The 16,166-nt window shown below is 37.9% G+C and overlaps 1 protein-coding gene across 2 annotated transcripts in view; it reads left to right on the top strand.

Moving 5' to 3' along the window:
• The first annotated feature begins 7,464 nt into the window (after positions 1 to 7,464).
• The window catches only part of KLHL13 (kelch like family member 13), a 197,231-nt gene continuing 188,529 nt past the window's right edge, over positions 7,465 to 16,166 (top strand). For both annotated transcript variants that reach the window (XM_081277136.1, XM_081277133.1), the window contains exon 1: positions 7,465 to 7,791. The gene's annotated coding sequence lies outside the window, so the exon portion shown is untranslated. The remainder of the gene's footprint in view (positions 7,792 to 16,166) is intronic.

The raw sequence follows: 16,166 nt of genomic DNA, 5'->3' as shown, positions 1-16,166 counted from the left end.
CCCATTTTGATCAATACAGTGCTGTCCAGTTCCATCCATTTTCCTTCAAATGACATAATTTCATTCTTATTTATGGCTGAATGAAACTCTATTTTATATATGTATGTGTATATATACATATGTATATACAAATGTAATGCATACATATATTATACATATTAAATGTATATATTTATATATATATATATATGCCCTCATAAAACTATTTTATATATACATGAGTATATATAAATATAATATATAGATATATTATTATATGTTACATGTATATATTATATTTATATATACATATGTATATATGCATATATATGTTGCTATCATATGACTATACATGTATTGCTATAATATACCAACTTTAATCCTTTTAGAAAGATACTGAGGAGTGGTATAGTTGGGTAATATGGTGGTTTCATTCCCAGTCTTTGAGGAGTCTCCATATTGATTTCCATAGTGGTTGTACTAATTTACAATTGGCACAAATTATTTTAATTCTCTAGACCTCAATTTTGTCATCAGATATAGTAAGGGCAAAGACAAAATGGTCTCTGTGTCCCTTTCCAATATGGGTCTCATGGTTTCAATTCGTTCTAGTATGCAAAGAAGAGAATTTTGCATTTGTGAATGACATTTAGATTTGTATTTCAGAAAGATGACATTATTTTATAGGGAAATATTATGATAATTTTTTTACAAAAGGCAGCTTAAATTGTAATTATAATACTTACTTAGAACACTTCCACTTTGGGAATTTTACCTTGTACACCTTGGGAATAAGTGCCCTCCATTCTTCCTATGTTTAACACCACTGCCTATCCATTGCTTCTGATATCCTCTTATTTCTCAATTGGAGGTGACCCCTTTTCTTTTCTATTGTTCCTTTGGTGTATTTTCTGGCAACTATGTCTTCTGTAAGTCTAAGTTCCCCTGAGTTTTATTCTTAATTGTTTCAATTGAATTAACTGTCATCTGTATATAAATACCTTCCAATTAATTGCTTTAGTCCTATATTTCCAGTGCACATGGTGTCATCTAAAAATGACATGGCTAATACATAACTCTGCATCAACATTTTTATAAAATTTTTCTTTTTTATTATAAAATTACAGTATTTTCTTTCTCAGTATAAAAAACTGGAAAGTACAGAGAAGCAAATAATATAATCATCCCCATATTCCATCATACCAAGAGCTAATCACTGTTACTATATTACTGTATAGTTTTCTAAGTTATTTTGTTTGTATGCATATAATACATATGTATGCATTGTTCATATTGTTTTGTAACTCTTCATGAATATCTTTGATAGGCAATTCCTGTGTTATCATTGGGAAATTATTTCCTACTTAGTTATATTACAAACTTTGCTTATGTGAATTCTTATTGCTTGAACTACACTCATGGTACTTGCTCATGGTTGGTATTGTGGTTATTTGCACTTTGACATAACTTCCCAAAAGGATTTCTTAATTTTTGAGACCAGATCTTATATTTCTTTGTGTCTCTCATAAAATTTAGCATTGGATTTCCACATGGGAATCATTCAATAAATGCTTGTTAAATGAATGGAGAGATTATATGCTAAGCTTAGGTGATAAGGAAAATGATGGTAAATACCATTAATTAATAGAAAGAAGAGTGTGGTTTTAAAAAAAGGGAACATGATAAATATGACTTTAAACATATTAATTTGAGATGATATATATCCTGATGTTGAAAATATTTTGAAATAAATTCTGGAAATTTTTAATTAGTTGTTTGTTAATTTCATCTTCGTAGATTCATGTAGTAGAGTGTTGGAGCTAACAGAAGCTCCAATAACTTAAATTGATGACTACTATTCATATATATATGCATATATAAATATGTATATATATGTGTATATATATACACAAATATATATTCACAAATATATATTTCCCCTGCCATGTTGAGGATCAAACCCAGGGCCTTCAGCATGCTGGCAGATACTCTCCTATGGAGCTACACCCCCACATATTTTCCCAAATTCCTAATGTCTGGGCTAAGTAAGACTTTCCACTTCTAGTTTACATTCAATCCAGGACAGAGAATTGGTATCTGATACCAAAAGAGCCAATCAGAGGGCTTCCAATGGAATAATGGAATACGGAATTGAGTTTTAACTACTCCAGACTCACTCTGGCTGATTTCTTGCATAGAGGAGATATAACCCAGGGGTTTGTGACATGTCCGACTATGCAGTTTGAAAAGCATATAATGCCAATCCATAGTAGAATAGTGAGAGATTCCATGATAATGTATAGAAACTTCAACATTATCCCTTTCCTCATTTTTGATTCTCCCTCTCAGCCTCTGGTAAACACCTTTCTATTCTCTGTGTCTGAGATTGACGTTTTTAGATTCAACAAATGTGAGAGCCTACATTGTTTGTCTTTCTATACCTGGCTTATTTCACTTAACATTGTGTCTTCTAGTACCATCCATGTTGTCACGAATGACAGAATTTCTTTCTTTTTTAAGGCTGCATAGTGTCCCATCATACAGATTTTCTTTATTCATTCATCTGAGGATGGACATATTGGTTGCTTCCATTCTTGGCTATTGTGAAGAATACCAGTTTTTGACATACCAATTTCAATCCCTATGGAGATATATATATATCTCCAGAAGTGGAATTACTAGATCATAAGGACAAAGGATCTGAACATCCATTTCTCAAAAGAAAACATATGAATGGCCAATAGATATATGAGAAAATGCTGAACATCACCAATCATCAGCAAAAATGCAAATTAAAACAACAATAAGATGTTACTTCACAACTGTTTGAATGGCTATTATCAAAAACACAAGACAACAAGTGTTGTAAGAATGTGTAGAAAGGGAAACTCTTATACACTATTGTTCATGGGAATATAAATTAGCACAGCCATTACAGAATACAGTAGAAATGTTTCTCAAAAAACTATATTAGCTTTGAAGCTTTGTTGATAATCACTTGTCCATATATGTTGTGGGCTTATTTATGGAGTCCATTTTGTTCCATTGAGCAATCCCACGATGTCTTCATTTTTGTAGATTTACAGTAACAGTTGGAATCAGTGTTATCTTTTCAACTTGTTCTTTTTAGAAGTTGTTTTGGTTATTTTAGGTAATTTGCTTATACACATAAATTTTAGAGTTGATTTATGAATTTCTACCAAAAAAAAAAGCCAGCTGGTGTTTTGATTGGGGTTGCCATTTAACTACAGATCGATTTGGGAAGAATTGACATCTTAACGATATTGAGGGTTCTGCTCTGTGAATATAATATAGCTCTCCATTTATTAGGTCTTTTTATTTCTCTCAGCAATGTTTCTAATTTTCAGGGTGCAGGTCTTGAACATATTTAGTCAGATTTATCCCGAAGTTCTAAAGCAAAACCCTTCTGTTTATGTTTCTCAAAGCTCTATGAATCTTAAAGTTTTCTTGTAAGTAGTGGTTCCACTCAATAATGAACCAGATGAATATTTCAAAGAAATGCAAATTGACCAGACAGACCAAAAAAGGTGTCCTAATATATCTCGATTTGTTCTTTAATCAGAATTGATGCAATTGAATTTTTTCACATTAGGTGCACAGCAGGCTTATAAATGCTTTTGTACTGACTAGGCTTTAGCTACTGGCTCTTTGCTGTGTGTGTGTGTGTGTGTGTGTGTGTGTGTGTGTACATGTGGGTCCCCACATCTGCCAGTATTTTTATCATTTTATAATTAAATTAGTGCTATCACACTTTTGGATTTTTGGTAGGAAGGATTCTAACATGGCTTCCAAGATTTTTCTTGCCTTCTGGTGTTTATTTTCTGTATACTTCCTTAGGACTGGGGATGTAGCTCAGTGGGAGAGCACTTGCCTAGCATGCATGAGGCCCTGGGTTTGATCTCTAGCACCCTCACAAAAATCCCCTACAACAACAATAAGAAGAAGAAAAACAAAAACCAAAATGACCCAAAGATTTCTGTATATTGATTACCTTCCCATTAAGAGTGGTTTGGGCCTGTGAATTTTTTGGTTCATCATCCCCCTGATTAGGTTATATTATATGACCAACATGAAGAGATTTTGCAGAGATAATTAAGGTATCCAATCAGTTGATTTTTTTGAGTCAACAAAAAAGGGAGATTATCCTGGGTGGGCTTTCCTTGATCTGGTAGTAAAAGACCTTAAGAGAGAGATAGAGCCACTCCCAAGGAGAAAGTTTTCCTGTTAGCCTCAAATAAACAAAACCATGTTGTACACTGCCTGTGGAGAGGGTGAACCTCTAGAACTTGTAGATGCTAAAGATCTCAATTATATAACTGTAAGGAACTAAAATTGGCCAACAATCTTTTGAATAGGTTCAGAAGAAGATTCTGAGCTTCACATGAGATACCTTGATTGAAGCCTTTTGAGCCCCTGAGTACACCCATCAAAGTAATGGTTGGGCTCCTGATCCATGGAAACAGATAATAAATGTGTGTGGTTTTACATAGCCAGGCTTGTGACAATTTGTTACACAGAAATTAATTATAATTTACACAATGGCTACTGTAGCTAGCTTTGGAATGTCTGCCATTGTATTGCTACAGCAGCCATAACAAAAGACTATAGCATGGATGACACAAACAGAGATTTATTTTCTCACAATTCTGGAGGCTAGGAATCCAAGGTCAAGGGGTTAGCCAGTTTGGTTTCTTCTCAGGCCTTTCTTTGCTTGCACGTGACCACTTTCTCACTGTGTCCTTACACAGTCTTTCTTCTATGTGTACACATCTAAGTCCTAATCTCTTGTAAGGACACCAATCATATTGGATTAGGACCTATTCTGAGGACCTCACTTTAATTTCACTATCTCTTTAAAGACCTTATCTCCAAAGATGATTACATTCTGAGATACTAGGAGTTAGGTTTTCAACATTGAATGGGGGGCACAGTGATATTTCATTGTGACTTTCATTTTAGCTCCTGAACCTCTGCTACATGCACATATTCTTCAGGTTTTTGTCATACTATTGTGTTCCAGATACTTTCTGTTTATTTTTGTGGGGTGGGGGTGGGGGGGTCAGGATTGAATCCGGGATCTTGTGCATGCTAGGGAAGAGCTCTACCACTGAGCTACACCCCAGCCCTTTTTCTTGTTCTTGACAGTTTTAGCTTCAGATTAACATGCAAAATCTTTGATGATTACATTCCAATCTTAATGGTCAATCAGCCCACCAGTAACAAAATCATCACCTTACATTTGTATATTTTTGACAACATTACAAGGTACTTTCATATGCATTCTTATTTGAAACTGAAAATAATATGGTGAAGCATGTCAGGTCAGTATTATTATTATGTACTCAAAATTTAGGAAAACACACTCTAAGAGGTGAAGGGGCTAGTTTTATATTATATAACACATGTCTTCTGAATCTAAGTCTAGTACTCTATTACTAGATTAACTATTGAGACAAACTGTCCTTACGCAAATAGCAGGATTTCCATTGAATATTTGTAATACCTTAGTCTCAGTTCATTTTGGATTAGGACCAAAATGAAATGCAGATTCCATAATTGTCCTCATCCCAACACCCGTGTTATGAACTCTGGGGGATTTTGTCTTTATGTGGAATAAGGCTTCCTTGGTCCATAACCCATTATCCCATTTTCTTGTTATTTCTGTTGGACAAATTTTTGTAAAGTAAGTGCACTTGAACCTTTTTATGGAAGGGACGTACATCAACTGAATTTGGGTTTATTTTAACATATATGCCAGTTTTGGGATACATAGTAAAATTGATTGCTTTAAACACATCTTGATGAGTTTGTAAACTTCTGTAGTAGTTGTTTTCTTCTTAATAGGCTTTGACCGTGTGATGTAGGTATAAATGATTATTGAATAAGCACAGTGGAGAAGCAAGTTAATGAATTCATCTTAACAAAGGTGAACTGGATTGAATAAACTGAAAGATAAAAGGTAATAATGCAAATTCCATATGTATTTGGAGTTCTCATCTCTTTCCAGCAGTTTGATAAAGCCTAACAACATGGTATTATCTTTAGTTTTAGCAAGTTTTTGAGTAGCTGGGTTATTCTTAAATTCACCTAAAATTTATCACAGTACTATAATTTCAATGTATGGAAGTTGAAATAACAAGAGAGCAATATTGAGATCTAAGATCCTACATCAGGGGGCTGGGGTTATAGCTCAGTGGCAGAGCACTTGCCTAGCATGTCTGAGGTACTGGGTTCAATTTTCAGCACCACACATAAACAAATACAATAAAGGTCCATTGACAACTAAAAAAAAAAATATATTTTTTTAAAAAAAGATACTGGATCAGTGTACTTGTAAGCAAAGGGAGAAATACTAGGGAAAAACATATAACTACAGGTCCCCACACTCACCCCATCGCTCCCTTAAAAAAAACATAGAACCCCCAAAGAGTGATTAAATGATTTCTAAGAGCAAACTCCCATTATTTTTCGAAAGAGGAGTCAGAAAATACCAGGAGAAAAGATACCAGACAGGAGATGTAAGAAGGTGGCCCCAGGCTGTAACAGTCTAGAAGGTGAAGAATGAATAGAAGACAGGCAAGGGGAAAAACTGGCTTGACCAGGGGTTTTTGTTGGGGGCTAGGGTGACAGAGTTGGGAAGACAGAATGGAGATTCTGAACTAGAGCAGTCACGCCAGCGTTTGGAATCAGTGTAACAGCGGTAAAGAGCTTGGGTGACAGAATCACACCGCTTGGAATCTTCTGCTTCTTACTAGTCCTGTAACCTTGGGCAACTTGCTTAACCTTTACACCTCAGTTTTGTCACTAGTAAAATGGAGATAATAATAAAGCATGCTTTGCGGAGTGGCTATGAGAGTTAAGAGAGTTGGTAGTTCAGAGCTTGGCTAATAGTAAACAGTAAAATGTCAAACTGCTATATTTGTAGTTGTTATTCTTTCTCTTTCTTAATATGCTGTACTTCATTAGGGAGGAGGAGAGTGATGAACAGTTTTGTGAGAAACTTGGTCAGGCTTATTTTGAGGTGTGGGCTTCACTGAGGTAAAGTGGCACTGCTTCCAGAGAATACCCTTTACCTGGGCCTTGCGGTGAATATGAGAGGCCGAGATCCAGGCTGCCAGGACACACGGATGACCTCCTTGGCTAACCTGGGGCGGCTGCTCTGTTGTCCTTGTATACTTGACAGTTTTCACTTCTGCCTCTTGGGTACTAGAAGCCATGTGGGCTCACACCCGAGTTTCCCGGTTTCAGAGGCGTGAGGGCCATTTGGCAGTCATCCTGCTTCCGGGCCCAGCCTTGCCACGCATTGGCCGGGGAGTTCAGCTCTGACCCCACACTTGGTCCTAGCCCTAGCTCCCCCGGCCTCCCGCGCAGGCGCCGCCGGGGCCACCCCCGCCGCCATGTTTCCCCCGCCCGCGCGCTCCCTCCCACCACTCCCCCCTCCCCTCCCCAGCTGGGTTCCCGCCCCCCTCCCTTATCCCCCCCCCCCCCATCCCTTGGTGAGGTCAGGCGGAGGCACTGCCGCTGCGGCCGCAGCAGCTCCTCTCTCATTCCCAGGAAGCCTGGAACGGGGACTTTTGGAAATAACTGGAGCGGCGTTTGGGTTAGGGTCTGTGCTTTCCTCCTGCTTGAGGACAGGGTGAAGTGGCCTGGGCGAACAGGGGTGCAGAGGTACGGGTGCTGGTGCCTCGCAGCAGGAGCGAGCCTTGATTGCGCTGCGCTACTCCCTCTTCGGCCCTCGGAGCGCAGCAGCTGGCGGACGAGCGGCTGGGGCGCAGGGACGCGGCAAACAAGGTGAGGCAGGTTGCTGAAGTCACAGGGGTTCCATTAGCCGCTTCCCTGCCTCCGGGACCTGGCGGTGCGCGTGGTGCAAGGCAAAGAGTTGATCTGCATCAGGGACACTGGGGCGGGGAATCCGCTACGCTCTGTGCGCACCCCCCTTTTGCCTTTTCTACCGCGTGCTGGTGCGCTCCCTTATCCCTGCACCTTTGCCAACTCCAGGTCCCTCTAACCCAGCCAGATACCTGGGTTCTTCTAGGATCCTAGAACCCAGTTTTCCTGTGCTCTTTGTCATCTTTCCAAGATCTTCTCTGGGCTTCTAGGTCGCTGCCCTGATAGTCTGGGGGTTCCGATGTCCATCTCGGCCCTCTAACGGTTTCTGCTTTGTGCCTTCTTAACCCATCCCTTCGTCACAATCTTCTAACTTGGGAGGCTGTGCTGCTGGCTCCCAAGTTAGGAGCACATTCTTTTTTCCTCGAAGCTTTGAACTTAGTTTTGAACATCCTTAGCTCTGAATGTCTCGGCTGTTTTTGGTTTAATCACAGTTGACTAATGATTTTTTTTTTTTTTTTTTGGAGGCTTACAGCTTAGCCTGCGTTTACTGAAAGTGGTGGGATCATTCCTTCATTAAATATTCTTTAGTAAATATCTATTAAGGAACTTTAAAAATGTCTTTCTAGTTTTCAATAACTTAATTCAAGAACCATAGCCGTTTGAAATGTGTGTATATATGTTTGTGTGTAATCCTTCTACATGATCCTAAACCTTCCAGGATGCTAAACAGGCCTGACAGAGGGAGAACTGGTAGGGTTTGTAATGCCTAGTTCCATTCCTGAATCTGTAAATTAGGATGCTCATCCTTTTAATGCAGTTGAGAGGACCTTAATGGTTTAGGGAGAAAAAAAGTCACTCAAGTTAATATAGTTTGGTTACTAAGCACATTGAATAGGAACTGAGACACTTGGAGGAGGTTTAAAACTGCCTCTGTTGGGAGGGTACCTACCCCCTCCCCTTTAAAAGAAGCCACAGTTTCTTACAGTACGTCTCATATTTATGTAAACCCCGCAGAAACAGCATTTTAAAACCTTGTAGTTATTTTTTAAAAAACAAACAGCCCCAAACTCCTACTTTCAGCTTATCACTTTCTCCCCATGCAGTTGCTATTTTAGTTCTCATACTGAGGTTCATTTGTAATATAAAGAAAATTAAATGGAGACATCGAAAGGGAAGGCAAATACCAGCAAACAAGCCCATGCTGATGTATGCAGTTATGTTTTTGGAAATAGGATATATCCAGTGCTTAAATTTGAAAACTGAGAAAAAATGAACTAAGTAGCCATGACATCATTTTATATCTAAAAATATTAGCTCCCTTAACTGCAAGTTTTTATTAAAATCCTTAAAATTAACAGTGATAGATTTGTTTGCTTGATGGGTGACCAGGTGTTGCCACTGGCACAGTGTGAACTAATTGACAGAAATCTCAGAAGAAACCAAGTTGTAAATGAAGATAGTCGCTAAATTTCACTGTCCTGGTAGCACTTCTTTTGGCAGTGAGACAATGAGAATACTTTCTGCTACAACATCAGATGATATATTTTTAACATAGATAAATAAGAGTCTCAATTGCCCAAGGCCTTTAATCTGCCATTTTTATAAGCACATTTTAAATTGTGTGGTGTGACCCTGTAGAGTTTAGCTGATGTTATGAAGAAAGTAGTTTTCACAAGAGCAGTAAAGGCTATTGGATATCAATTTAGTTAGATAACTTGTAGGTGAAAGTGTTGTTTCCCATTCATTTGGTAAATTTCTGAGCTCACTTAAGTTCTATTTAAAAATTGAATGTTGTAGGGAGAGAGTACTTGTTCCAATAGGCCCACCATTATAGGTCTGATTTTTTTGGCAACCCATTCTCAAAAGATATACAAACTTGTGACTATTTCAAGGATAAGAGTGCATACCATTTTGTTACTTTTTTCTTTTGTGTTTCTTATTAATACTGAATCCAAGCTAAAATTACTACTGATGTGATTATATTGTAAAACTATTTATGTTTGCTTAGAAGAAAAACATGGATGTGAGTTAGCTATAAGCATTTTGCTCTGACTCCTCAATATATATTTAATAGCTCTCCTGGTACATCTAGAGGTTATCAAAATGGATATTTCTGGTGTTATTAAGTGTAATTGCAGTTTGCTATTGTATTATCTTTCTTGTTTTCAATTATGTTTCTTCATGTAATGTGACTTGCAATAGTGAAATGAGACTAACCAATTTTCAAACTGTTTGATTTTTTGATGTTTAATATACTACTGACTTCTCAAGTAATATGTCAGTTGAACTCTATTTTTATTGCTATGAAATAATACAACAGTTTGGCAGGAATCATCGGACTTCAGAAAGTGTAGAAAGAGTGTAGGAAAAATGAAGAGCCCTAGAGAATACATCTGAAAATTAGGGGAAAAATGTCTTCAGCAATTTAAAGAGACTCATAGCAATCAGCTTTTTATTTTTTTTTCCTTTCATACTGGACTTTGCACCCAGGGTTGCTCTGACACACTGAACTACATTCTCAGCCCTCTTGAGACAGGGTCTTGCTAAGTTGCTCAGGTACTCCTGCCCCAGCCTCCTGAGTCCCTGGGATTATAGGTGTGTGCTACTGTGCCTGGCAGCAATTAGGTTTGTGAACATTATTCATTCATTTATTAATTAATTTATGAAATCAGCTGAGTGCCTTTTGTATGCCAAGACCCTGTATTACGCACACTTAAAACTTGTAAGCCATAATCATTGCTCTTGTGGAACATGACAGTAATCATATTCTATCAGAGGTTATAGATAAAAAATAAATAAACAAATGAAGAATATCCTTATAGATTGTAGTAATAACAAGTAAGAAAATAAGGGAATGTGACACGCAGAACAAGGAAGGGCCTATTTAAGTAAGCAGGGGAAGGCCTCTATGACGGTTAATTTTAGGTGTCAATTTGTCTGGATAAGGAATACCTAGAAACTGGTAAAACATTATTTTGGGTGTGTCTGTGAGGGTGTTTGCAGAGATCAGTATGTTACTTTGATTGGTTATGTGGGGGAGGATCCTCCCTCAGGATCAGAAAGCTGGAGTATCCAATTGGCTAGAGAGAACAAATACAGAAGGTGAACTGGTCTTTCCCAGAGCTGAGAAAGACTCTTTCTGTGGCCTTGGACATCAGGACTCCAGGCTTGCTGGCCTTTGGACTTGGGCTCCAGGGCTTACAGCAGGGGCCCCTTGGGTTCTCATGCTTTCAACATTCCTTGAACTGAGAGTTACAACATCTGTCTCCTTGGTTCTGAGGCCATTGGACTTTGACTGAGCCACACCACCAGCACCCCAGAGTCTCCAGCTTGCAGATAGCCTGTCTTGGGACTCTCTAAGCTGCCGTAATTGTGTAAGCCAATTCCTTTAATAATTTCCCCTACATATTTATTTATGTGCATATTTCTTGGTTCTGTCTCTGGAGAATCCCAACAAATATAGCCTCTTAGAGAAGGTGATGTTTGAGAAGATACCTGAAAAAGAATAGAGAATGAGTCTGCCTTGTCAAGATATGGGTGTATATTCTCCAGAGAACATTCTTGCAGAGAGAAGAGTAAGAACTAAGTAAGGTCTTGAGGCAGGAAATCAGGCTTGCAGTTTATGAAGAACAGAAAGAAAGCCAGTAATGGCACTACCTAGTGAGCTGGGCAGGGAAATGGTTACAGAAGATGTTAGAGATCTTAGATGGAGTCAGCTAATAGATAAGACTTGGAAGCTTTGAGAAAGAATTTGAGTTTGATTCTCAGAACAGTGAGAAGTCATTGAAGAGTGTTTTCTGTGGAAAGAAATTGACTATAAAATAAAATGTAAGCCTGTGGAACTAAAAAAATAAATATTTTGCTAAGGAGAAATAGAATGTTCAGCTAATCAGTCATCTACATTAATAACTGAGAGTGAGAGATTCTTTGATTAAGTATGCTAAATCAATATGTGATTCCGTTCTACTCTGCTTAGTTAAAGAGTGGGATAATGGGACTTTGAGGTGAGTATGTTAAAAAGTAGTTCACTTTCCACTGTCACATTGTCACCTGTACTGCAAGGTAAGTTGTCATCAACTTGATTCAAATCAGATCACTGTTAAATTTAAGAGCTTGTTTTTCAAAGAATGATGTTTTATTTTTCATAGGAATATGTTCCTTGGGAAGGTTGGAAGTTTCATTTCTGTATAAGTGAGGTTTTCCATTTCCCTTTAACCATTGCCTTCCCAACATTTTCAATTTCCATACTTTTATTCCTGGAGAGATTAGGGTTATTCTAATGTTTGAAGCTTAAATTAATTTTATTGCTCTGAGCCGTTACTTCAAAGCAATTCAGATTCGAGGTCTAGATGTTCCCAAATAGGAACATAGATGGCAATTGAAGTCCCATGGGGTAAATCCTAAATTGTTGGGGGATGACCTGCAAAAATTCTTTAGCAGCTCTTCCAGAGTCAAGTTCCACCTCCTAAACTGAGCACTCAAGGGTCTTTCATGATTTGATCCCAGTCTACGTTCCCACATGTATTTATTATTCTCGTATAAATTTCTGTTAATTTCAACTGATTTTTCCCAGTTTGGAACTTTTCTATTTAGCATTATTCCTGGCATACAGTAGGTGCACAATGGGTGCTTCTCAAATGGAAACTATGCCATCCATTTGAAAAGCCCTTCCTTGGGCTGGGGTAAAGCACTTGCCTAGCATGTGTGAGGCACTGGGTTCGATTCTCAGCACCACATATAAGTAAATAAATAAAATAAAGGTCCATCAACAACTTAAAAAAAAAAACAAACAAAAAAGCTCTTACCTTTCCTTTCTGTCATTTTAAATCCCAATACTTGTCAAGGAACAGTTTAAATATCAGGCACTAATACAGCATCTGCCTGGTCTCTTTCTCCTCTGAATGTGAGCAGTAGGCACACACTTGCCCTGTTGTGTCATGATTATCTTATTTGATGCCTGAACTCTTCTGCATTGGTCTCTGGCTCCATGAAGGTTACCTGAACCTTGTCTGGTTTCCCATCATTGTATTCTGAGCACCTGGCATATGGTGTATACTGTATAGTTATTAAATTATGAATATATACTGCCTTGTGATATTTCTCCTATTTTTGGACACTTACATAAATTAATACTGTTTTGTTTCTCGCATGTACCTCTGAGGTTTTTTCTTCTAGTACTTGGTATCAAGTCCAGGGGTGTTCTACCGCTGAGCTACACCCCCATTCATTTTTATTTTTTATTTGAGACAGGGTTTTGCTAAGTTGCTGAGATTGGCCTTGAACTTGCAATATTTTTGCCTCCAGCCACCTGAGTCTCCAGAATTACAGGCATGTGCCATCTCATCTGGCTCCTGGTCGTCTTCTGAAACAGTTTTTGAGAGAGGTCATTTAGAAACAAAGTTAAGAGCACAAGCTGTGGAGCTAGGCTATTGGTGAGAAAATGCAAGAAAGTTTAGAGGTGAAATGACTGGGTTATGAGACCTTTAACCTAATCAGTGCATTAATATGTTGATAGGAATTAATTGGATGGTAATTATAGGCATATATGATGTGGCTGGAAGAAATAGGTCATTGGGGGCATGATTTGGGGGTATATATTTTGTCCCTGGTTAGTGGAATGGTCTCTCTCTACTTCCTGGTGGCTATGTCCTGAGCCACTTTCCTCTACCACACTCTTTCACAGTGATGTTCTGCCTCACCTGAGCCCCAGAGCAATGGAGCTGGCCATCTATAGAGTGAGACCTTTGAAACCATGAGCCTCAAATACATTTTCCTCTTCTAAATTGTTCTTGTTAGGTATTTTGGTCACAGTAGTGAAAAATCTGGCTAAAACACTGTGCCTGAGTCACCACATCTGTAAAATAGAGATAATTGAACTTACCTGTTAGGGCACTTGTAAGGATCAGATGTGTTAGCTAGGCCCACAATTTAACAGTTTTCAAGTTTCAAAAGTTCTGAAAATTATAAAAAATTAATTTGGTAGGTTAAATGTCAAGTGGTAGCAAAACATTGCTCAAACTGATATTTGTGGTCTTCATTAATAGTCTTTATTTTACTTATTGCTAATCTTTTCTTGTTTTTGCTATAGTATCAGTAATATGTTTATGGGGATAGTACCACAGACCTTAGTGGGGTATTACATAATTACTCATTTTCCCCAGTTTGGAACTTTTCTGTTTAGCATTATTGAAACATAATATGTAGCTAATGCAGGCTATTGCCTATCTAAAAGTTTGGAAATTTCTGAATTTGAATCACATCTGGCACCAAGGTTTTCAGATAAGAGATTGTAAACCTCACACTAAAGGGCTTAAATCATAGCCTTGCACATAGTAAGCTGTAGCTGTGGGTGGTAGAGATTAGGGAGGTAAATAAATTACTTTATCTTTCCCAATAGCTTGCTCATAATGGTTACCATGTAAATGGTTACCATGTAGATACATGCTTATTTAGTCCTACAATGACTCTGAATATAGAGGGCTGGCTGTATTGTCCTAATCTTATAGGAAAGCAGATATGGCAAAGCAAAGATCCAGGCCTTTCAGTGCTCTCTTTAGTACCATGAAGAGTATTTATTTATTGATTTTTGTTTTTATTTTGTTACTTAAGACCAACTAGTTCTTTAGGACAAGAGAATCTTTTTTGGGGAGGTGGAATTCAGTTAAGAATTTATTTAATATGATTAGACACCTGTGCTTTGAAGTTGCTAAACATTTTTTTCACTAATGTATATAACTAAGTGTATGGATGTCTGTATTAAAAGCAGAAGAAAGGTATAAAACAAATGATATATGGTTCCTGCCTTCAGCAGCTCTAGCATCATGCATGGTTACATGGGGGCATGAGTCTATGTTATAATCCTTCACTTTCCTTTGTACTCTTGAAATAATATAAAAAACATACAAAAGGGGCCGAGGGCATGGCTCAGTGGTAGAGAATTTGCCTAGTATGTGCTTCATCCTGTGTTCCATTCCCAGCACTACCAGAAACGGTAAAAAAACAAAGGGAAATCCAAGTGTCAATTGAAAACTTTCCTTAGTGTCTATTACATGAATTGCTTTTTAATTATTCTAACTTCCCTTTCAATATTAAATAACATCTTGACAAGCTTTTCTTCCCAATTAGACTAAAAAGCATAGTTTTTATTGATTTCCCTTATAAATATTTATAAATTGCAATTGGTATGTTTTCTTTTTTCTCTTACTTTTTTTTTTCTTGGTACCAGAGATTGAACCCAGAAGTGCTTTATCAGTAAGCCACATCCTCAGCCCTTTTTAATTTTTTAAAAATTTTGAGAGTCTCTGAGTTTCCAAGGGCTTCATTGAGTTGCTGAGGTGGGCCTTGAACTTGTGATCCTGCTGCCACAGCCTCCTGAATTGTTGGGATTACAGGTGTGCACAACTATTCCTGGCTATGTCTTTTTACTTTGTCCAGTGCTCTTTCCACTAGTTTAGGCTCCCTCAAACTATAGCACAAGTACTCAGTGAGCAGGCTAACAACATGGTAGTATGCCTCAGGAGACACAAAATGGAGTGCCTTGGCATTTCTTATCTTTTTCTTTTTCTTTCTCCCTCTCTCCCTCCCTCTCTCCCTCTGTCCCTCCCTTTCTCCCTCCCTCCCTCTTCCCCTGTCCCCCTCTGGCTTGCACTTACTTGCTTGCTCACTTGCGCTCCCTTCCTTCCTTCCTTCCTTCCTTCCTTCCTTCCTTCCTTCCTTCCTTCCTTCCTTCCATTGGAGATTAAATCCAGGGACACTCCATCACGGAGCCACATCCCCAGCCATTTTTTTTTAAAATTTTGAGACAGAGTTTCACTACATTGCTGAGGCTGGCCTTGAACTTGTGATCCTCCTGCCTCTGCATCCCAAATTGCTGGGATTGCAGATGTGTACCATAATGCCTGACAGCTTGCATTTTCTTGAAGTATCTGTTTTACACAAAGATTTAAGAGAGCATCAACTAGTAGTTAATTTAAAATATGTAAAAATATTTAAACAAACTCATACATTATACTTTAGAATGCAATATTTATATGAAAATTTGAGATAAAAACCAATACTAAAGAGAAAGTGTCAGCTTCTAAGGGCAGCTGTGGTAACCATTAAGTGACCATTGAAACTCTTCTCTGTTGCCAAAATCTCTTCTTTTAGTCAAATACGCATACATTTTCATAGTCTTAAATTACCATAATGACCTATGATAAAGGTAATGGATATTAATGTTTTCTCTATGGTATTCAATTTCTTTTAATTCAAGGCTACACATTGTTTGATAGTGGTATAAATCTTAAAATGTGTTCAGTCCCTGATGTTGGTGAGTAGTAACTAAGATGGATAGT

Source organism: Spermophilus citellus, assembly GCF_964194105.1.
Source record: "Spermophilus citellus genome assembly, chromosome: X".
Taxonomy (NCBI): Eukaryota; Metazoa; Chordata; class Mammalia; order Rodentia; family Sciuridae; genus Spermophilus; species Spermophilus citellus.
This window is presented reverse-complemented; position numbering and strand designations above follow the sequence as displayed.